Here is a 25,419-nt window from a genome sequence, read left to right as displayed (position 1 = left end):
GCATGGAGTTATTAAAAGTAAACGTGGATTGAGAGATTTTGTAGAATTGTGTTTGGACAGGAGCTTGATTATAGGAAATAAATATTATTCAAAGAATAATACTCATAAGTATACCTGGAAAAACGAATATGGTGGTAAAAGTCAAATTTCCAGACTATGTGTTAGTGCAGAGTAATTAAAATGGTGAGGTGATAGATGAAATGGTGAGAAGAGGAGTGACAGATGGTATATCTTATCATTATTAGCATGGAAAAAAAGTTATGCTAGATATATGCTTTCACTTGAGGAGGTGGGAGAGAAAATTTTGTAGGCCACCTGCTGTAGCCCTCCAGGCAGATGCCACCAGAAACGTCAAACCAAGACCGACCACCAGGCCCGACCTCTGACACGCGGTCAACAGAACCACAGGCCAGGGACAAGCTGCAGAAACAATGTTCATTATGTATTCTCGGCAGACATAGTCTCCTGTGCATAAAAACAATACTATGTACAAATGTAAAGACATTTCAGTTTTCAAGCCATATGTATTATATTGTCTTCCTTGGCATATGCAAGGAAATAGTTAATCTTTTTCTTGTATGTGAAAGCACACTTTCTCCCAGTTGTATGCCTTTCTTCTTCTCAGTTTAGATCTTACTTTTCTGCTTGTGGATGTTAATGACATGTCCAGAGTTTTAATTAATAAATTAGTATGTACCTAGTCTCTATATCACTCACCTCGCTGCCTCTACAATGGTGACCCCGAAGATGACCAACAACGCCAACACAGCCAGCACCAGCCCATCTAGCGGCAATGCTGCAGCAGCAAGCATCCACCTACCATCCTTCAAAAACCACAACCCAGAGGCCTGGTTCTTCAGACCAGAGACCATCTTCAAGTCTAAGAATATCTCCTGTTCATTCTGCAAAGCCAATATCATCCTCAAGTTCCTGCCAGACGAAGTCTTCAAGCAAATCATGGATGGTTCGCCAACCAACAGACCAAAGTCACCTAAGAAGAGCTGAAGGACCAACTGAGTGTGTCCTTCGGCATGCTGCCCACCCTCACAGCCAGGAAATTCCAAGACAATGTAGGGACAGCAATAGGAGACCAGTGGCCATCGCACGTCTACAAGCAGTGGCAGCGGCTAGTGATGATCCCCACCATAGACAGCCACCCAGAGATGATGTTAGACCTTGTGAGAGAGGTCCTACTCACAAAATTACCCTGCAAAACAGCTGTGGCTATCCCCAACGCATTGACCATGCCCCTTGATGAGTTCCTGAAAACAGGTGACACTGTCCACCTGACCTACAAGTTGACGGAGCTCACACAACCACCCATAGCAGCAGCCATCCCACAGCCACAGCAGCAGAGCACTGCAGAAATTGACAATGAGACAGAGGGCCCCAACACCCCCATACACTACTTCCGAAGCTTCGGGAGGAACAACAAACCAAAGTACAAGCATAAAAGAGAATAATGTCCCAAGAACATACGCTTCCACCACTGGAGGGTAGAGAGCGAAGCCCGAAAATGTGAAAATGGCTGCCGCATGTCAAAAAAATATGAAAACAGGCCGCCAACCAACAAAACAATTAACAGTCAGTGTCAAGAAGACAGGTTGCCTCTTAGGAGATAACAATTTTCACGGATAAATTTGGGCAGAGAAGCTCCACTTGTTTCTTCATTACAGACAAGAGACCAAACACTGGAATTCCTCATTGGAACTGGCGCATGCAAAGTGTTCATGCCAGCCAAACCACACGAATGCCTCAAACCCACCGCCAGCACTCTCCAGGTGCCCACTGCCAGTGGGATCCACTAAATACATATGGAAAACAGAACATGAATTTGTTATATTGTAGAAAGAAGTACAACTGGACGTTCATCACAGCAGACATAACAATCACACTTTTAGGAGCAGACTTCCTAAAAGAACACAACTTGCTGGTGGACGCAGTAAGATGGCAGCTGATATCACGACCCGCCCACGTAGCCCTATTCACTCCAACTCCAGCACCAGAGATAAGTCGACTCCTACAGGAGTTTCTGGAAGTATTCCAGGATGACCTGCAGACGACCTGGCCAAACCCGCAAAGCACCATGTCCAGCATCACATAGTCACTGAGGGTTCTCCAAACCATGCCCATTTCAGATGTTTGGCACCAGACAAGCTCTCCCACACCAAACAAGCTTTCCAGGACAAGGAACAGGCAGGAATAAGCCAAAAGTCTGCAGCCCATGGACTTCTCCTATCCACATGGTACCAAAAGCAGATGGGCACATAGAACCATGTGGTGAGCTACTGACGACTCAACATTAAAAAAGTACCTGACAGGTACCCACTGCCAAACATCACCAATGATTACATTTCAAGATCATGGTCACCAAAATAGGACAAAGATTGGCCATGAAGGGATCATCACTCCTTTCGTGAAGGGGGATGTACACATTCAATCATCAGCCCTTTGCCTTCGGAATGCAGGCACGACCTTCCAATGTCTGATGGATGAAATCTGGGCAACCTACCCTTCTGCGTCGTCTACGTTGACGACATTCTGATATTCAGCCTCAACCTCAAACAGCACATGAAAGACGTCAGACGGGTACTGCAAATACTCAAAGAAAACGGACTCATAGTCTGGGAGGACAAATGCGAATGGGCGAAACCAACAGTAGAATTCCTGGGCCACCATACCAGCCCCGATAGTGTCAGGCCCTTCCCAGCAAAGGTCCAACAGTCACTGACTTCCCAAAACTGACAACAATCAAAGCAGTTCAGGAATTCACATGAATGATCAACTATTACCACCAGTTCTTCCCAATCTTGCTGAAACAATGAGTCCTATATATATTTGCTTGAAAGGAAAACCTAAAAATTTATGTTGGTCTGAAAAACAAGATAAAGCTTTCATATTAGCCCAAAAAGCAATCATTTCTGCAGTCACACTAATCTTTCCTTTACACCATAGGTCCCTTACCCTAATGACAGACATGAGTAACACGCCAATGAGCGTGGTACTTGAGCAGGACACAGACAATGGTCGCTGGCCACTGGCATTCTGCAGTAAAAAAATATCACCAGCAAAACAGAAATACTTCACATTTAATTGAGAGTACACAGTCCACAGAGTCATCCACCACTGCTGCCACATGCTAGAAGGATGACAATACGTGGTGCAGACAGACCACCAAACCCTAGTCCATGCCTTCACCAAAAGAGGAGATGGGTGGTTGGTGAGACAGCAGTGGCACCTACTGTCAACAGCCGAACACTCCTGCATCATCAGATACTTGAAGGGCTCCTCCAGCAGCGTAGCAAACACCATTTCCCAAAACTCCATCAACAAAATCAGGATCCATCAAAAATAGCACTGTCCAGATCAGGATATCATATCCCAAAATAGTATCGGCACAAAGGATGACCATCGAACCTGCAGCAACTTTGATGGAAAAACAGAAACCCACCCATTCTGATGAAATTATCGCCAGCAAAACGGAAATACCCCACATTCGACCAAGAGTTGCTGGCAGTCCACAGAACCATCCACCACTTCCACCATATGCTAGAAGGACGAAAATTCGTGCTGCAGACAGACCACCAACCCCTAGTCCACACTTGATGGTGGAGAAATGACCATACATCCCATTGGGGTTGAGCAGAAAAACAGCTCAGGATCAGGATATCATATGCCAAACTCACCCACAACCAATCCCACCCATCAGGCCGATCCACCATTGATGGTGGAAAGATGAATCCTGTCGGAGATATATATCTGGTGGGAAAACAGCGTGAACAACCTATCCCACATTAAAAACTGTGGGCAAGAGAATGCCTCCTGCCAAATGTCAGAAGTAACGAGGCACACAGAAGCGGGAATAAGAGAGTTCCAAACAACACAACGAAAACTGGCCCACATCCATGTCGACAGTGTAGGCCCCTACCCCCTCCGAGGAGTACAGACACCTCTCCATAATAATCGATAGGAATACCAGGTGGTCTGAGGCTACACCTGTCAAGTAGTAGACAGTGGAAAATTGTGCGAGAGCCTTAATAAGCTGGGTTAGCAAACATGGAGTTCCCAAGTACATTACCAGCAATAGAGGAGCAAACTTCACATATACCTTATGGCATGCCCTCGCCGCTAGTCTCGGAACAAAAGTACAGCACACAACAGCATACAACCCAGAAGCATATGGTATGATAAAGTGGTTCCACTGATCTTTGAAAACATCACTGACCAGCCAAATGCCAAAATGGGAGGTGGAAGAAAGAATTGCCATGGATCTTATTGGGTCTAAGAACCTCCCCACATGCAGCATTCAACGTATCACTGGCAGATGCACTCTACGGACAGTCCTTGGCAATTCCAGCAGATGTTTTTCAAGACCCAACAAACTCAGCCACACCCCCCCTCCCCACGACATCTGTAGAGAATTTACACAAATATTGCCAGTGAAAACAACATATGACACAGAAAAATATGCATCCCATAAGAACTTGGCAGAGTGACCCACGCATTCATCAGAATGGACGCCCACTGCCCCCACCCCCCAGCCACCTGCCTAACTCAGGTCCCACAAAATCTTGCAGCAAAGAGACAAAGCCTACCAAATGTCAGTGGATGGAAGGATGACCCAGGTATCGGTCAACAGACTTTGCCCAGCAGACCTACCAGAAAAGTTGAGGACCAACCATGTCTCACCTCAGCCTCCTCTTGTTGGGGGGTTGGTGGGGAAACAACTTTATTATCGTATTCTCAGCAGACGCCCTCTGGGCAGATGCCACCAAATGAAGCATCAAACCAAGACTGACTTCCTTGGCAGGCCTGACCTCTGACACGTCTCGACAGAAACATTCCCAGGCCAGTTTAGGACAAGCTGCTCGCGGAGAAGCAATGCTTATTATGTATTCTTTGTCAGACGCAGTCGCCTTGTATCCATAAAAAATCGCAACGATGTGCAAATGTGAAGACACTTCAGCTTTCAAGCCATATGTATCATATTTTCTTCCTTTGTTTACACAAAGAAATAGTTAATCTTTTTCAAGTGAATGGAAGAAGGCACACTTTCTCCCATGCTAGAAGTCATAGTCACTGATATGTGGAGAGTACATAATATAGAATTAAGATGATAAACATAACTTTAATAAGAATAGTGAATTTTTTTATATAAAAGTAACTGCAAAGAGGGAAGTCGGTGAAAATATAGATCTCAGTATAAAAGATGGAAATAGAGATGTTGTCTTAAGTGCATGTAGTCCTGTGCTGAATGAATATTTTGAATATTTATGGAGTGGGAAGGTAAAAGGGAGGCAAAGTTAAATGACTCAAAGGGTTACTGCATTGTTGGCAGGATTAAGAAAGTGACTGTCGAGGAAGTAAGAAGAGCAATCAAGATATTAAAGTATGAAAAGGAACAATTTGATGGGATTAAAATAAAAAACTAGGTAGCTGACAAGGCTTTGTAACTTGTATCGGAAAGAGGGGGACTTTGAAAGAATGGGCAATTTCAATAACTGTTCCTTTGCATGAATGAGAAGGTGAAAGAGGTATCTGTTAAAACTGTATGTAAATAATAAAAAATAAATGAACTACCCACTTGCGAATGGAAATTCCTTCACTCAGTTCCTTCCGGAATTCATGAATTTCATTGAAAGGTTTATAAAATTAAGAGACTGCTTGGGCAAATTTGACCTGATATTTACTTTTGTCTGCAATTTTCTCTTTACAGTACATTAGTATTTGTAGCTGTTTCTAGAGTAAGCAAAATAAGTTGAAGAATACCTAGACATATTCAAAACTTTATAGTGTCGAAATATATGTGTAGATATTTTCAATTGTTTACGGCAGGCTCTCGCTAAAGCCCAAGGGCGGTCTTTACGGAACAGCTTCCTTCATATCTTACGGACATGATCATGTGCACTGAAGCTGAAATATTTGTAACGGATATTCACAGAGAAGCACAAATGAAACTTGTTCACTTCAAACAGATTTCAATCATAGTTTTCTGTATCTAGATGAATTCGTGGTCAATATAGATATTCTTGCATACATGTGCAAGAGCATTTTGAGGTATGAGCGTAAACACGCATTTTGATATTGATATAGATGCGTAATAACGCATCAGATTCTGCTCTACATCAGAAACGTATTTCTTGCTGTATTTTATAGACTTGTCATGTGAAGGCGCCATAGAAATCATTTTCCCCAGTAATACCATCCTAAAGGTTTGGTTTCTCCCAGCTTCAAAGAACTAGAATTTATTTGTACAGAAAAAGACAAGTGTTGAATCAGGATCTATCAAATGCACAAAATATCTTTCGAATGGATGAAAATTATTTTTAGATTTACTTTCATAACTTTCTGTGGTTTATAATTTCTTGGTGAGAACATTCGCAATTCTACAAAACTCGCACAGATTTCAGTACCATTCTCATGTAAATTTTATAAAACAGTATCTTACATTTGCATCAACCTTTTGCTTCATGACTGTCTTTAACGCTGCAAGCCCTTCAATAATGGTGCTCATTCCTAGAACATGTATTACTTATGAACGGTATCACTTTATTTATTAATGCCGGGCTGTGAAGTAGGTTACATGAATGAAATTTTGTATATGGTGAATTAAATTGAGTTCAAAACATTAATTTGAAATTATTCGACTGATCCCATAACATTCAAAAGAAATAAATCCTTTTGGCAGGACGAAGACTCATAATTCCTCATAAGCCTCATTAAAGCTATTATATAACTGCCTTTTTGTACGAAGGGATTACCTTTTCGATCTTTGAAAAGTATAAACACGCCAAAGAAAGGACTTAAATTTCAAAAATAAATAACTGAGAACATCGTATACATAAAAAGTGTTCGACGAAAACGCCGGATTTAAGACTTATTCACCAAAGGTCAGTCAGTCATCCGTGCTGTGGTGCGGCCTGACAGTCTTATTTACTTTTAACTATGAAGCTCAGCCTCCCGTTCCTGCAGGAAACGGAAGCTGTTTCTTTTACTTTCTCATCTTGTTTTACTATTGCATCACGACACACACACACACACATCCATATATATATATATATATATATATATATATATATATATATATATATATATATATATATATATATATATATATATATATATATATATATATATATATATATATATATATATATATATATATATATATATATATATATATATATATATATATATGGATGTGTGTGTGTCACAAATGTAGAAACGAGATGAGAAAAGTAAAAGAAACAGCTACTATAGTGTTCCTATATGTGATATATATATATATATATATATATATATATATATATATATATATATATATATATATATATATATATATATATATATATATGTGTGTGTGTGTGTGTGTGTGTGTGTGTGTGTTTTGTGTGTGTGCTTTTTTTGCATTGCAACCTATCACGGTCCATGAACTGCTAGGCACTCTATTTACAGCTCAGAGAAGTTACTGGTTATCACATCGGATTGTACCAAATTCTTTCCATATTTCTTCGAACTGAAGCACTGGTCAACTCACCCACCCCGTGGTTTTTTAAAAGAATATCTTCACCACTAGACCTCGAAGTCTGTGTGTGTTTTTTGTGTTCCAGAATCGCACATCTAACCATTGAGTAATTGTAGCTCTTATTTTACATCTCATAATCCCGGAGCCCAGACATGTTAATTTACTAACTGAATATGAGGTGGTTAATGCTTAAAATGAACAAATCCGAAGTGGAAAAACCATCAATTAAGATAACACAAAACGCGATGGTGGGATTTCCATGGTTCAGTACATTGTCCAAACAGGCAACCAAAGGATCTCCGTTTCTGGGTCTATAAAAACATTCTCTGCATTTACAAGGTTAGTGTAAGAGAGGGGTTGGAATGTATTGTATTCTTATAAAAATGTCAGGTCATGTAGAAATAATGGATGGCGATGGATGATGTAATGAGTTCCCAATTCTGAAGAGAAGATAATCTAGATAAAGTTGGATAGATGGTGTGAAAGAGGCACCTGATGGAAGGGCAGTAAGGATTCTTTTCTTCCATCTTCGTTTCCGTGGAATGTGTTTTATTTTCTTTAGTTTTATCATGATTTTCTTGAAGGGATGCAAACAAGGATTCTTCTGTTCCTTCTTGTCTCTTTATTCTCGGGAAGTATTTTGACACTTCTTTAAAAAGTTATCGGCTACCAAAGCCTTTATTGGTGATACGTGGATAACAGTAATTATATTCGCAGGTATTAAATTTCGTACAAAACGCCAAAAGTAGTTTAAAATGAAAGTTAAGAAACACTGGAGGTTACCTGAAATTAATCATGTGACAATGCCCGCCGGGCTACTAAACTTCTGTAATACTAATTAAATCTTCTCTTAATTAGACATCGCCTGTGAGACACACTAATCGCTTGAAAGAGGGATAATTAGTTCTTCGCTATCTTTTGGCTGTTTAATATTCTTTTTATTTCACGAGACTAAGCCTTCAAAAGTTCCAGAAGAAATTTGTTCCAGAAACTATTTTACGGAAAGCTATCTATGGATTAATTACTGACTCTTTGGCAATTTTTGGCCTAAATGTCCCGGACTTGAGAATGTGCAGCATCAACACTGCACTATGGCCCCCATTAATTATATATATATATATATATATATATATATATATATATATATATATATATATATATATATATATATATATATATATATATATATATATATATATATGAATGAATTTTTATCACATCACCGTGATTCATATACAAGCATTAAGCTACAAACGTCCTTTAATATCAATTCTTCTACCTCAAATAATATATTTTCATATATGTTACCGAAGGGAATTTTAAGTTGATAATAAGTTCGTCGCCCTGTGGGCTCGAACCATGGAAGACAAGAACTCAGGACTACAGTGATGCCTTTAACCACATGGCCACATATATGAAAATATATTATTTCCGAGGTAGAGCGAATTGGATATCAAAGGACGTTTGTAGCTTAATGCTTGTATATGAATCACGGTGATGTGATAAAATTTCATTCATAATATGGCTGCGTGCAACAAACGCACTACATGGTCAGCATGGCAGAGGTGGGTTGATATTGATTCTAAATACAAATACCTGAGTTCGACGGGAATTTGTAGGTGGGAGTCGGTATCAACTTATACCTCACTTGTTGGCCATGTGGTTAAAGGCATCACCGTAGTCCTGAGTTCTTGTCTTCCATGGTTCGAGCCCACGGGATGATGAACTTATTATCAAATAAAAAATTCCCCTTCGGTAACATATATGAAAATATATTATTTCCGAGGTAGAGCGAATTGGATATTAAAGGACGTTTGTAACTTAATGCTTGTGTGTATATATATATATATATATATATATATATATATATATATATATATATATATATATATATATATATATATATATATATATATATATATATATATATATACATACATATATATATATATATATATATATATATATATATATATATATATATATATATATATATATATATATATATATATATATATATATATATATACTTCATCGTGCGTGTTTTACCATACCAAGTGGATCTGACAAACACTGACATGTTTTCATGGCTTCTTGAGGGACGGTCGCTCATGTGCTTTGAATTATTCATGAAATTTTATGGGAATTTTGTTTATCAGATAAGCAAATAACTCTACAGTTTGTTTATGCTTCTGGTCTTTACTCTGATTCTGGAAATATTTTCTTATTCACAAAAAAAAAGCCATGAATTAAAAAAGCTGCAATTCGCAGCGTTTCTTTAAAGTGAAAAAACAATAAAAAAGAAACTGGACAAAATAACTTGGCGAGCTGAGAAACCTTCTTGAATTGATGTCACTTAAGTTGAATTACGTCCTTTGATGAAAACTCTTGCGTCATCAAACGTGTTTCCAGAAGCTCACAAGAAAGTTTGTGAAGGTTTCCTTACACTCCACTCACGGAAAAATGATAATATAATGAACTTAAAGATTTTAGTTAATGAGAGAGAGAGAGAGAGAGAGAGAGAGAGAGAGAGAGGCATGTAGACTTACGTTTCTATGAAGAATATAGAATATATATTTTTTCTTTAATGTCAAATATTCACTTTTAATTCTTAAAATATTGATTTGCATAATGCAATATTAAACTCGTATAATATTTATTCATAAAGATATATAGTAAAAGGCAAAAAAATTTAAAATAAAGTAATATTGCCTAAATATGAAACTGTAAGGCAAGACGGAGTAGAGTTCAAAATAAGATGATTTCTTATTTTTGGCAGGCCAAATGTAGGGATCACTCCGCATTAATACTCTTAGGTTTTCACACTGCAAGAATGACTCACCTAACTACCATTAGATATATCCCAGTTAGAGTATAAAATGAGCATTTCAATGCCAAACACTTCTCAGTACTGTAAACAAGGCTAGAATTTACATAATAATAAGAAATATATAAGGCGTCCTTCATTTATTTTCGATATATTGGACATCACTATTTACCTGTGCCAAAAAGTCCTCAGTACTATTGAAGTAAATATATTTTCTTTTATCGTTATGTTAAAAACCAGCGGGATGCGTCTTCATACATGACTATCCAGTTACGTGAAGCAGCAAAACGAAAAAGTTCAGTTGTTGTTCAAAGAGGTGTAGACAACACTGCACACATCTGTTTTATTTAATTCTGTAGAATTCTCTTTTGCGGATGCACAATTCATTTCTGATAAAGCGGTTACTCACTCGCCTACATCTACCGCAGAGAATTACTGGGAATGATGTATAATTTGAATGTTTAGTTGTTTTGTGTCCTAAATCACTTTCAATGTTTTGTATTTAATTTCCATATTATTAAAAAACTATTAGAGGGCAAATATTTTCAGCTACACTAAGAGACAGAGGCCTTTACAAAATATATTTCAGTTATATTAAGGTTCACTAACCATGAGATATATTGTAAACAATTGCAGATTATGAGAAATCTTATATATATATATATATATATATATATATATATATATATATATATATATATATATATATATATATATATATATATATATATATATATATATATATATACATATATACTGTATATATATATATATATATATATATATATATATATATATATATTATATATATATATATATATATATATATACAGTCATGAAGCTACAGATGTCGTTTAATATTCAATTCACGCTACTTTAGGAATATCTATGATGGGAATTATCGCCGAAGGGATTATAAGTGATAAATTGATCGGTACGGTACCGATCCATTTATCACTTAAAAATTCCCTTCGACGATAATTCCCCAACGGGATATTCCCAATGTAGCGTGAATTGGATATTAAACGAAATGTGTAGCTTCATGACTGTGTATAAATCACGGTGTATATATATATATATATATATATATAAAGTATATATATATATATATATATATATATATATATATATATATATATATATATATATATATATATATATATATATATATACACACACACTGGTTAGTGTGTCGCTGTAGTCCTGATTCCTCGTCCGTCGCTGGTTCGACCCCACGGGACGGTGGACTTATTATCAACTAAAAATTCCCTTCGGTAACATATATGAAAATATATTACTTCCGAGGTAGAGTGAATTGGATATTAAAGGACGTTTATAGCTTGATTGTATATGAATCACGGTGATGTGATAAATAGTCACACACACACATATATATATATATATATATATATATATATATATATATATATATATATATATATATATGTGTGTGTGTGTGTGTGGATGTATGTTATATCAGTAAGCACTATACAGGCACATACATAATTTTAACAATCGTAAAACGAAATAATTATTCGAAATTCACAAACGCGACTTGTTCTGTTTCCTGATAGCTTATGTGTGTGTGTATGTATATATATATATATATATATATATATATATATATATATATATATATATATATATATATATATATATATATATATATTATATATATATATATATATATATATATATATATATATATATATATATATATATATATATATATATATATATATATATATATATAGTACTTTGTCAAAGGAACGTTGGCCTTAAATCTTCAATAATTATTAATGTACTTGTGGCTTTGCTGGAATAGAAGGAAAAGAATCTGGTCTAGAAAATGAACTAGCTTTACATGACCCAATATGTATTAAAAGCCAGTCATTGTACAATTCCCTAACCAGAATGAATAAATTAATAACTTTTTCTCATTTCCATTTCATTTTCATTTAAAGGATTAACTATATTATGCTTCTCTGGAGAGATTAACTATACTATGCTTCTTTGGAGAGAGAGAGAGAGAGAGAGAGAGAGAGAGAGAGAGAGAGAGAGAGAGAGAGAGAGAGAGAGAGAGAGAGAGAGATTTTATTCAATTAGAAAGAGGGGGCAGTCAAATTAAATTAAATTCTCAATTCCACGTTCACATGAAGCCTGAAATCTACTGAGACAACGGCTGTAGGTGTTATCTAAACACCCGTAAATCGTTTGTATGGATTTATTCTTGTGAGAGGAATGCAAATAAAATGTTCCCAGCTTTGTTAACAGAAATATTTTCTTTACATTTTATTTTCTTTTTTCTTTTAGTATTCGAATAGGTAACGTCTAATCTATATAAAGGAATTTACATTAAAGTAAAACAAACAAACACGTTGCAAAGGACTGACTGAATAAAAGGAGGTTCTGCTGAAGCAATGATTAACAATTCTTTTGCTGATCCATATTCTCTTCCACTCCCTCTGCTTGATTACAGTTTTTTCATTAAAAAAAAAAAAAATTAGAGTCTGGTAAATACTGAACAGAGGCGACTGATAGCAGAAATATAAATGTATAAAACGAAATGTTTCGCAAGAATTTTATACATTGATACTAATAATGATGACTGTTGATAATATGTGCGCGGTTAGTGTTCTGTTTTATTTTTATTTTTCTACAATTTCGTTGCGTTATCTGATCACCTGATAGTTCACTGACAAACTTTAGACACTGCAAGGGATTAAAAGTATAATTATGATCAAGTTTGTAAGCTTATAAAAAACAATTTTCATTGCATATATCAATCATCAGAAGTCTAAATATACTTTATAAGGTAGTATATATTTTAATCAGAGAAAATTATCTCCAAATTTTGGCTTTCATAGTTACTCCTTGGAATCGTTTCGTTCCTTGATTGTAGCTTTTGTTTAGCTTTAAAAGACATCAGAATTAGTGCAGTTAATTATAGCAGGTTGATGTTAAAATGAGCTTATAACTCTCATCCTCCAAAGAAATAGATGAGTAAATTATTTCACTGACGAGCAGCAACGAATAAATATACTGAAATAAAAAAAAACATTTTTTTTTTTCGTAGAGAAAACGTAAACACTAATCTGGATTTGATTTTTTTTCGTGAAAGCTTATCGAAATCCGATTAGAATTTAAATGAAAAAGCTAAGCCAAACGAAATAACTCTAAATTGGCAGGCATTTTCCAATATCTCTTAAGCTCTTATATAAATTATTGCGACTTATTTTGCATAGCACACCAAAAGAGGCTAACATATTAAGATAAAGACTAATAATATTACATGTTTCAACTTCAGTAACGGAAAGTGACCATTACCATCTGAACATTCTTCTGTCGGAAGATTATTTGTTAACCCATGCATCAAAAAGTTTTATTTGATTTACTTTGTAAAAGAGTTTTATTTCGTGAGTTGTGCAAATTTCTACTTCACTCAGAAGTCCTTATACTGATAATACCATAGATAATGATATTTCAAATGTCGGTGATCTCAAAATATGATCTTTATCCGTTCCCTAATTAAATATTTGGTCTTCTACATCGTATTGTGCTTTGGCGGGGGATAAATTGAGTCTGGTGATATTTCTTTGGATATCCTTTGAAACTTTAATGGTTAAGAGCAAACAATCCTAGAGGCTTCCAAATTCTCTACTCAGACCGGCACACAGAATATGGAAACCATCCGAGTGAAAATGTTTACAGTGGACCTCCATTCAGTATTCTTCAAGATCGACGCGTGAAAACTCTCAGAAAGGCTTTGCTAACAAGAATGTATAAGACAAAATAAGAGGTCTTTCATGAGCCAATGCAAACAAACGAGATAACAGTTAATAACACGCAGTTTAACTTAGCAAGCCACGATGAACAAATATACCCAGAAACCAAAGACGGTAATAATGTCGCCAAGAAATCTTTTCCTCTTTTCTGTGTTCTCTGCAGTTTTATTTCATTGAAATATCAAGTAAATGATGTCACAACTTAATATTGCTTCCTTGAAATATCAAGTAAATGATGTCACAACTTAATATTATTTCCTTGAAGTATCAAGTAAATAATGTTACAAAGTAATGGTCCAACTTAATATTATTTCCTTGAAATATCAAGTAAATCATATTACAAAATAATGATCCAACTTAATATTATTTCCTTGAAATACCAAGTAAGTAATGTTGCAAAATAATGACCCAACTTAATTGTTGACTTGAAGGCATTATCATACTGAAAGGAGATATAAATGTAATATACTAACCTATTCCCCACTGCAAGAATTTTCATTTCTACTATGTTATGATGTATATGCTAAACAGGTTACTTGTTTTCATAAAACAGTGTGATATTCCACAGGCTTCGTATTATTAAATTATAAGCGGAAGGGATGAACATCCATTCCACTTTTACTTTGGTGCTTTTAGCCTACTCGAACTCTTAATCCTATTTTGTTTATTTCTGCAATGTTGTGAGACCAGTTGCAGCAGTTTAACCTTTTTATGTACAGTTGCGCTCCATATATCTGCATGCTATTTAAAACAAACATTTCACCATTTCTCTATTTTTGTTCGGGATGATATTATAATTATAAGATTATTATGGCACAATGAACACTCTTCTTAAGCCTTAAATTGCGTGGGCCTTTAGCTGCAGAAAATAATTTGTAACTACATTAGCAACATAATTCTTTATAGCAACTAGCAGGTAAGGGTATAAAAAAAAAGAACAATATACTGAACCTATAAAATAGCAAGATAATGTGGTAAAACAATTTTATTGTCAGTACGTGATCGAAGAGTTACGTTTTATTAGCCTACGAAGAAAAATTATTTTCCACACCTTGGATTAGACTAGGCATAATTATGACGTGATAAAAAAAAGTCGCTGTTAAAGGGTGAAAAATACTTAGTAAAAGACATAAGACAGATGACCTTGTTAAGACCACACAGCCAAAACTTTACTTCTGCAGTATGAGTAATATGCGGTCTTAGCTAGGCAAATTATTTTGTGATTTCAGATTGCCACCTTAGTTTGCATGTTGTTCAGTATTCGGAAGCGTGCTTCATTTTCGAAAATCCTACAAATGAGTTAAATATGGCAGTCTCTTGCATGCCCTCGACTAAAAACTTTTGCTTTTCGCATTTTCACTAGGTTTTAATTTTTACCAATACTAAAAGCTAATAACTCAACTACACCTATTTTTTAAGATGCAAAGCGCAACAAAAGCACAGCAAAACTACTCCAGCTAAGCAATGGTTTGTAACCGAGCCTGAAATCGAGTGATCAATAAAGGTTACGACAAGACCACGCCGTTCACTTCATCACGTTTAACAGGATAGTTTTATGACCGACGTTATAGCATATCGCCTTGTTTATAGGCTTAGGCCCTCCACACAGAACAAGTGCCAAGGGGACGGTGACCTACATCCTATTTTAGGAGCCTTGTCCCTGCATTACTGTTTTTTCCCTAGAACTGGAAAAATCAAATGCGGATCCATTATGAAAAATGGAATCAGTTGCGGGATCCATTTTTTTAAGAGGTGGGGGACTGGGGCAAAGGCTGATTGATTTAATGACCATTTTTCTGTGCCTGTGAGAAAAACCACACCATGTAATGCGCCGCTGTTGGTCTGTTCGTGCTGAAAAGGCTTACTGTCCGTAATCAGGCGGAACGCTTGTGATCCACTGTGTACAGAGTAGCAGAGTAAATTCAAATAAAATTGTTGTGTCCTCTAGAGAAATTCTGTTAAATTATAAAATAGAAGGGTTTAAAAAATATTTGCTGTTCGACGGCATTTAGTTTAAAGTCTTCTCTATTAATATGAGTAGAGAAGCATCATTACAAATGCTTTTGAAACAGAAATTGTTTTTAACAAAACTGTCCTAAAAAAGGATTCCTCCCAAAAAAGGCTGCTATTATTATTATTATTATTATTATTATTATTATTATTATTATTATTATTATTATTATTATTATTATTATTATTATTAGGGCGAAGAACCACATGTTAAAACTGTTTTACTTGAAACATTAAATTATCTCTAGATTTACTTTCCGATCTGGTTATCGTGAGCTCTTCATTAGCCGTGGTTAATAACTTATCAAAGAAAAACCGTTTGAACAGAAACCTTTTCCGTGTTTCTCCCGTAAAAGCTAATCAAATCTGCTCTCTCAGAATTGGTGACTTTCATGATTGCATGAGTCGATTCTTACCTTACAAGATGAAAAGGAATCGATGCGACTTTCATCAAGAGAGTAATGAGACCTGTCTTAAAAAGTTCGAAATCCGTTTTATTATTTATTTAATTGAGTTGTATTTTACACAATATTTACCTTGGTAGCGTTACTTAAAGGCATTTTACTGGAGGGGAAAAAGAATTGTTCTGAAATGCATCACTATTCACCTTATCTCCAGGAAGGTAAAATGCATTGCTAATTACTAAAACAATGTTAGGAGGTAACTGTGCAGTTACCCACTATGAATTATTAGGTTTATCTGCAACAATATTCTAGTACAATAGAGTCAGTGCTATACTTAATTATACTGACATACCTTATTTAGGGAGCAATCATACAATGAATATAGTGTCGTATTCTGAATGTGAAAGGAAATGCAAAATTCTCACTATCAAATTGCAGTGTTGAAGCGCTTACATAATTTTCTTACCCACACAAAATTATTAATCACTGTTATAACCGTAGAGCTCTCCCTGCCGAGTGAGTGACTCAGACGGCCATATTGAAAGTCCTGGTCCTGCTCATAGTGCTATGCTGTAGAGACGAAGCGCTACAGCAGCTTTACTTTTTTTTTTATCTTGTTTATTATTAGATATGTTATTTTTAATAGGTAAATTAACCATCACTGTAAAATATTTCGAAATATTTCTGTTGTGAGGTTTATTGTACTTGAAGAAAAGAATTTTGCAATCTAATCTCCAGAGTCTCAAATATTTGTAAACAAAACCGACGAAAGAAAAAGCTAGCAGTCATCTCCTTCCAGTCTAAAGATTTGGCTTTAAATCGATACTGAGAAAGAAAAGTCAAGTAAGGAATACCATAAATAACTTTGACTTGTTTGGAATAATTAACGATAAAATACATGCAGAATCCGTAGGCACAGGCCAATTTAGTACATTACCAAATTAACAATTTGAGGGCAAGGTCTAGCCTAGGCTACCAAATTTCATTTTGTGGCTATTACCAATCTATGAGACATTTGGTTCGATGAAAACATACATTAAACTAAGGTTTGATACACATGAAAAAATAACAATATTTTTTTCACTTTGATTAAAGTAATAGAAGTTCTTTCCCAGGATTTGGTTAAGTCATCCTAAAATACTTTCACGGTAACATGTTTAAAAGACGAGACTTGCTGACAAAACCTGTAACCTACACATCTACTTACTACTAATCCTTTTCAATAATGGACAAGCTCGTTTTTACTGTATATGATGTGGCATGTATAAGATGAAGAAAGTTGCGATTTCAAAACTGAAGTCACCACTGACCTAAGTGCCACAATAATATATTGAAAGTGTGAATGTTGGCACAGAAAGGATTTGCTACAAGTAAAAAACACAGCTATTTTAACTTAGCACTGAATAATAGGAGTTGTTTCTTCGTTTTGTTTACGTCGTCTGAAACGCTCTCCACAAGTGTACCGTTTCAGAATTTTGTTGAGAAATGAAGTATGATGGTATGGATTTTGTTAAACAACTCTAACGCTTCCTTTGATGTCTAAAACTGAAAAAAAATGATGGCATAGACCGCATCATACAACCCTGCATACATACTGCAGATAATTCTCATTGACTGATAAATTACAGCAAGCATCCTCATGCACCATAGTAACATGGTTAAAAGACGAGACTGGTTGACACATCTATTTTAGTGTTATACCTATAGGCCTATGTACTACTAAGCATTTTTAATAACCATCAAGATTATTCTTACTTTATATATCATGTGGCATGTACATATTAATGATATTCTGATATCAAAATTAAATTGACACTACATCTATGCCCACAATAATATGCTGAACATATGAGACATGTTAAAGAAAGAAAGTGGATCTACTGCTACGACTACATATATCTGACTATCACAAAATTAAGGATAAATGAATTCTATTATGCTTGGTTTACCTGTGAAATGTTATCCCATTTTCTCTTGAAGACTTGTTTTTCCTATTTTGGCAACTATAACCCACGCATTGTACCATTACTGCGATCAGGATAAAAAAAAATTCACAATCACACTAAGCCCCTGTTCAATTTGTGCAGTTACCAGACCTTTCAAGATGGCTCCAAGGCTCTGTAGCACTGCCCTGGTGGGAGACTTCTGAACTATGTAGTACTGGTATACAGATAGAATCTCCAGATATTTACCCTCTATGATTATAACCAATGAGGGGTGGGGGCCCGTTAAGAGTTAACTTGGACGAGGGCCACAGCAAGCCTAACCCCTGGACAGTTGACATAAGCGATGTATAGTTTTTTCCCTGTCCTCTTACAGCCAGTTTAAGAGATATTTGCCTTGCAGAAAAGTTAGGATTAAATGGCTGCCATAAACATACAAAAGCCTTTAAGGCACATGTGTTCAACCACACGGCTTACCCACTGATGACTCACCATGCACCTCGGAGAAAGCACCATGTGTGAACCATGCGGTTAGCAGAAGGTCAGAAGAAAACACAAAATCTTGAGACAATGTTTTCAGCGAATGTTCCCAATGATGTTATAGTCACCTTCGTGATATTGTACCAGTCTATGTATCAGAATACCATTCATTCAGCAATGTACATATATTTCACAGCTATATGTTTTACACTTGTATAACTGTAAGTTTGCCTCTGTGAAGAAACACAGAGGCCTATAGTTAATCCCTTTTTTCCTACCTGTCAAAGGTTGGGATTACACTACAGTATAGCCTGCAAGGGTTTATGACGTATGTGAACTTTGGATGAATAAATCAGTTGTAAGCTGACCTCTTACATCTCACTCTCACACTGGTGAACCCGGATTGACCAGAGGAGGCTGACACAGAGATAACCATTCACGCCAACAAACCCCACACCATCGGTGAAAGCCTTGCAGCCACCTCCGTCTGATTGCCAGCCTTCACGCCCTACCGCCCAGAAGGGCGGAAATAATTTCCTGCACAAAGATCACATCATCGACACGGAAAGGAGATGCAGTCCTCGAATTCCTGCCGGACGATGTGTTTGAACAAATAGTAGAATGGCTCAAGGAACTAGACAACCCAGTAACATACGACATCCTGAAGGACCAGCTGATAGTCATCCTTCAACATGCCACCTTCCCAGAGGGCAAAGAAGTTCCTGAACCATGTAAGGACACCAACAGGCAACGAGAGGCTGTCACACGTGTGTAAGCAGCTGTGACAACTTATCAATGTACCAGCCAGAGGCAGGGAAGCTAAGTCATCCTTGGATCAGGTGAGGGAAGTACTCCTCACCAAATTACCCCACCAGACAGTAACTGCGATACCAAAAGCCTCCACCATGCCCATAGAAGAATTTTTGGTTATGGTCGATGAGGTTCATACAGCGCATAAAGCAGCAGACCCCTCACAGCCAGCATCAGCAGCATGTCATGTTGAGCAGTCATCTGATAGCGAAGGAAACACAATGAGGATGAACCAGCCGCCCCTGTCTACTAGAAGCTTTTTCCCAAGGGAAAGCAACCACAAAGAAGAAAGGAACCCCTAGAAGGAGTCTGTTTCTTCCACTAGAGATTCAGGGCGAAGGGGAGGAAGTACGACAAAGGCTGCATATTTAAAAAAAAACACCTAGTAGAGTTGCAGAAGCAACCCACTCATACTAATGTCAGTGGGAGGCAGACAGGCTGCCTCGTAAGAGAAATCGTGCCTGCCCACCACTGTCTTTCTCCCAGGTGCGAGAGATGGACAGAGACATGCTTCTTCATTTGAGATGATAGAACTGACATGTAATTCTTGGTGGATATCGGATCCTGCAGGTCTTTTATCTCAGCAAGACCTGCAGAACAAATGAACCATGCCCCACTCTACCACCCTGTAAGTCTCAACCACCAGTGGAGCCCCGTTAACCTTGTACAATAGGTGGAAGATGAAAGTCAAATTCAATGGACAAGACTACGACTGGTCCTTCATAACAGCAGACATAACGATGGCGTTGTTAGGAGCAGATTTCCTAACAGCGCATAACCTTCTATACAATGTAGCAAGAAAGGAACTAGTCACGAGATCTGCAAAGAACTCATCTCAACAGCCCAGCAGACGTACAATAATTTCAACAACAAATGAGAAGAAGCAGCAAATTTGCCCCATTGCACTAGAGGTCCCACCAGCAGAAATGAGAAATTTGTTGTGGGGATATGAGGACGTATTCAAGGATGACCTCAAGCACGACCTCACCAAACCAGCGAAGCACAGAATAAAGTATCAAATCCTGACAGAAGGTCCCCAACACACTCAAAATTCAGATGGTTGGCTCAGGAAAAACTTTTCAAAGCAAAGAAAGTTTACAAGGAAATGGAAGAAGCCAGAATATGTCAGAAACAATCCAGTCCATGGGCATCAACACTGCATATGGTGTCAAAAGCAGATGAAACATGGCGCCCCTGCGGAGATTACTGATTGCTGAATGTCAAGACAAAGCTGGACAGATACCCACTAACTAATATAGCAGACATAACAAACGAAATGAGTGGAGCAAGAATATCCATCAAGATCGATCTGCTGAAAGGGTATTTTCAAATACCAGTAGTGAAAGAGAAGTCGAAAAGATGGCAATCATCGCCCCCTTTGGCACCAACACATTCAATTATAGCTGTTTCAGCCTCTGCAACTCAGGGGCAACATTCCAAAGATTGATAGATGAGATATCCGGGGACCTTCCATTCTGTGTGGTATACGTGGACAGTTTACTAATGTTCACCCCAAACCGAAAGCAGCATAGCAAACAAGTGAGAGAAGTATTAAAAAGGCTAAAAGAAAACAGTGGGTTAATAGTGTGAGAAAACAAGTGCGACTGAGGAAAGAAAACAGTCGATTTTTTAGGACACAAAGTGAGCCAAGATGGGATAAAACCACTAACTGAAAAAAATAAAAACAATAACAAAATTCCCTAAACCAAGAAGAGTGAAATTGGTACAAAAGTTCTCAGGACTCATAACTACTACCACCAACTTATTCCTAATATAGCTAAAATCATGAGCCCTATATATCAGTGTTTGAAAGGAGATAAAAAACAATTAACTTTGGCAAGTGAACAAGACTATACATTTAGGTTAGCAAAAGAAGCAATAGCAAATGCAGCAACACTAACATTTCCTTTACCTAACAAATCCCTCACATTGACAACCAGTGCAAGCAACATGGCGACGGGCGCCGTACTGGAGCAGACACTGATGATAGTCACCACCCGCAATAGAGCAGAAATACCTCACATTCGACACAGAACTTCTGGCAGTAAACAAAGTAGTCTGGCACTTCCGCCACATACTCGAGGGATGAGAATTCGTGGGTCTGTTTCGTTCACACCTTCACGAAAGCAGCAGATGCATGGTCAGTGCATCAACAATGACACCTGTCAACAACAGCGGAGTACTCCTGCATGATCAAGTACCTGAAGGGCTCATCAAAACCGTGGAGGGCGCCCTATCCAGAAACTGCGCCAACACCATCCAGGTTCGGATCCCATATCCCAAGATAGCAGAAGCGCAGAATGAGGACGAAGGACTGCAATGACTGCAGCGGATAAATCCAGCCCTAAAATGGAGTGACCTGTTGATCAATGAAGGAACAGCAACCATCACCTGCAAGACGAGTATGGGGCGCCCACGCCCTTACTTGCCAGAGAGTTCAAGAAAGAAAGCTTCTGGCTTCTCCTACAACCTATCCCACCCATCAGGTCAATCCACTACCAGAATGATAACAGAGCAGTATGTCTGGTGGGGCATGAGAAAGTACACCAAGTAGTGGGCAAGACAATGCATCCCATGCCAAACTTCAAAATTTACAAGGCACACAGACAGCTGGATAGAAGAGTATAAGATGACATCCCGCCACCTTGCCCACATTCACGTTGACATAATGGGACCCCTACCCGCCTCAGAGGGTTACAAGTATCTATTCACAATAACAGATAGGAATACAAAGATGACCAGAAGCAATCCCCATTCGACAACAGACAGCAGAAAGCTGCATTAAAGCCCTTACTGACTGGGCCAACAGGCACCAGTGACAGAGGTTCCAACTTGATCTTCATCCCGTGGAATGCCCTCGCCAACAGTTTTGGAACAAAGATAACACACACCACTGCCTACAACCCTAAAGCAAACGGAATAATCGAGAGGCTACATAGATCATTAAAAGCCTCTCTAGCTGCCAGATGTCAGGGAGGCAGTAGGAGGACAGAACTACCGTGGGTCCTGCTGGGATTAAGAACGATGCCACACGAAGCCTTCAATGCATCCCTGGCTGAAGTCCTCTACGGCCAAGCGTTGACACTACCATCAGATGCATTCCCAGAAAACAAAAGCCCAACAACGACATCTAAAACAAGAAAAGCAATAGAGAAATTTTACCGGCAAAAACAACATACCAAGCAGACAGAAATGTACGCATTCATCCAGGCTGACGCACACAACCGCGCCCCCCCCCCTCTGCCCAGCATACCCGGCCCACACAGAATTCTTCAACGATGACCGAAATTGTTCCAGATGATGGTTGATGGAAGAACAATGTGGGTTTCGATCTACCGATTGAAACTAGCTTATATGCCAGACACCAGCCAACAGACGTAGGCTTTCTCCTGTGGGGGGGTGGGGGTGGGGGGTGGTTGGAGATCTGTAGCGCACGTGTTCAACCATATGGCCTACCCACCGATGACTCACCACACACCTCAGAGAAAGCACCGCATGTGAACCATGCAGTTAATTCGAAGTCAGAAGGAAACACACAATCTTGAGACAAATTTTCCCAACAATGTTATAGTCACCTTCTTGATATTGTACCAGTCTATGTATCAGAATGCCATTCATTCAGCTGCGTACATATATTCCACACTCCTATGTTTTACACTTGTATAATTGTATGTTTGCCTCTTTTCCTACCTGTCAAAGGTTGGGACTACACTGCGGCTCGCAAGGGTTTATGATTTGTGTGAATTTTGGATGAATAAATCAGTTGTAACCTGAACCTAAGTTGTAAGAGCTATTAAACCTAGTGACATTTTTTATAGTCTGCACTCATATTTTTTTTCCATTCTCTAATACCCCATTTGATATTTTAATATTTGATATTCTATTTGATACTGATTTTCCGGTAGCTTTTCAATGGCCATGTTTATAACCACTAGATTATTGCCTTTCTTTGCCAATTCAGTAATTGTTAGGCATTGTTGATACTCACTTACAGCCTATATGAACCTCTGATTCATCTTACCTTTTGATACTTGCTTTCTAAAAGTTATTTGATAACCAAGGTTATAATCACTGAATTACAAGTTGCCTATGGTAAGACTTTATTGTTACAAAATATGAACGGAAATGTTAGGACTATACAAGGCATGAATTCTCACTGGGTGGAGGGAGAGGTTGGTGAACATTACTTATTGCTAAATGCCTTTGAAATCTCTCTTTCTCTCTCTTTCCCTCTGTTTATCTACTTATTGTATCCCTTTAGTGGGACAGTTCCTACGGCCCCCAGCTGCTCCGTTCCAGCTCCCTATCTTTATTATTGCTGTTAAATCTCTCTAACCGTTTAGTGCGACTGTGGGGCTTTCTCCCATTTAGATCCTTGTATTTCATCGCCTTTATTTTCTAGATCTATTTATTTTGTTGTCCTTCTCACCACTGTGTTAAAGGCTGAAGGACAGAAAGTGCCCCAGTGCTAGGCTTGACAGCCTAAACTTCCTAAACATATCTACTTCATGAACTTAGACACGTTTGAGTTGCAATGAAAGAGGAAGAAAGGCGTAACCTTTTCTTTTTTTCATAATTCTGTAGCAGTTTCTTCACTGAGTAACTGGGTCGAAAGACGTAATGAAGAGGAAGTGCCTCACTACCCAGTACACACTAGAGTGCTCCCAGGGTAGGTGTAAATAACAAAGCACCGTGCGGGCCATCAACACAATATTGATGTGCACTGATTTTTTTTTTTTCAGAATATGTAGAAGCGTTGCTTTTTTGTGCTGGGAGCTCATCCTTTGTTTAACACAAATACGGAAATGGCTTATTGTTGATACGCGCACGCACACACATACACACACACACACACACATTGACATATATTATTATTAACATGTCTGACACACACACACATATATATATATATATATATATATATATATATATATATATATATATATATATATATATGTGTGTGTGTGTGTGTGTGTGTGTGTGAATTGAATGATGTATTTTGCCAGATTTTGAATAATATATCTATGCTTTTTAAGTGATGATGGTTTTACTAAAACAAGGTGAAGTATTGTACAAGCCACTCGCACCATGGGTGCTTACCAGTTATAAGAACTGATCCAAAAAGTTATGGTCAGACTTATTCATTTTCCACAACCATCTGAAAAAAAGCTATTATCTACCTTACTAATTATACCTGCTTCAAGTATCTGACCTTTTATAGAACACTTATTTCTAAAAACAAAAACAAAAAAAATTATGATACATCCCGTTTACTGTTCGATTTTGTTATCTCATATGATTGAAAATTGTTTGTTTCCAAATGTGTTTTAATGTGAGACAAGCTTTTTCTCCATGAGATTCATTGCATCCGTTGAAAGGTATCGAATCAGGCAATCACATCGACGTTTCCTTTTTTCCATAAAATGCAGTGACATCAAAGTCAATGGTATTAGGGTAGAAAATGCACAAGGATAAACTCTTCCAAAGGTTCGCTAATTTTTTTTTTATTTCATCCAGCTTTAGAAAGAAAGAATCGTTTTACTTTTAGCCATCCTAATACTGGTGGCTCTACTGTCGTTGACGTATATGGGAAAACCGAAATGTTCAGAATTGGTGACCTATACATAAGAAGGAA

This window comes from Macrobrachium rosenbergii, chromosome 24, assembly GCF_040412425.1.
Source record: "Macrobrachium rosenbergii isolate ZJJX-2024 chromosome 24, ASM4041242v1, whole genome shotgun sequence".
Lineage (NCBI taxonomy): Eukaryota > Metazoa > Arthropoda > Malacostraca > Decapoda > Palaemonidae > Macrobrachium > Macrobrachium rosenbergii.
Note: the sequence above shows the minus strand (reverse complement) of the source record.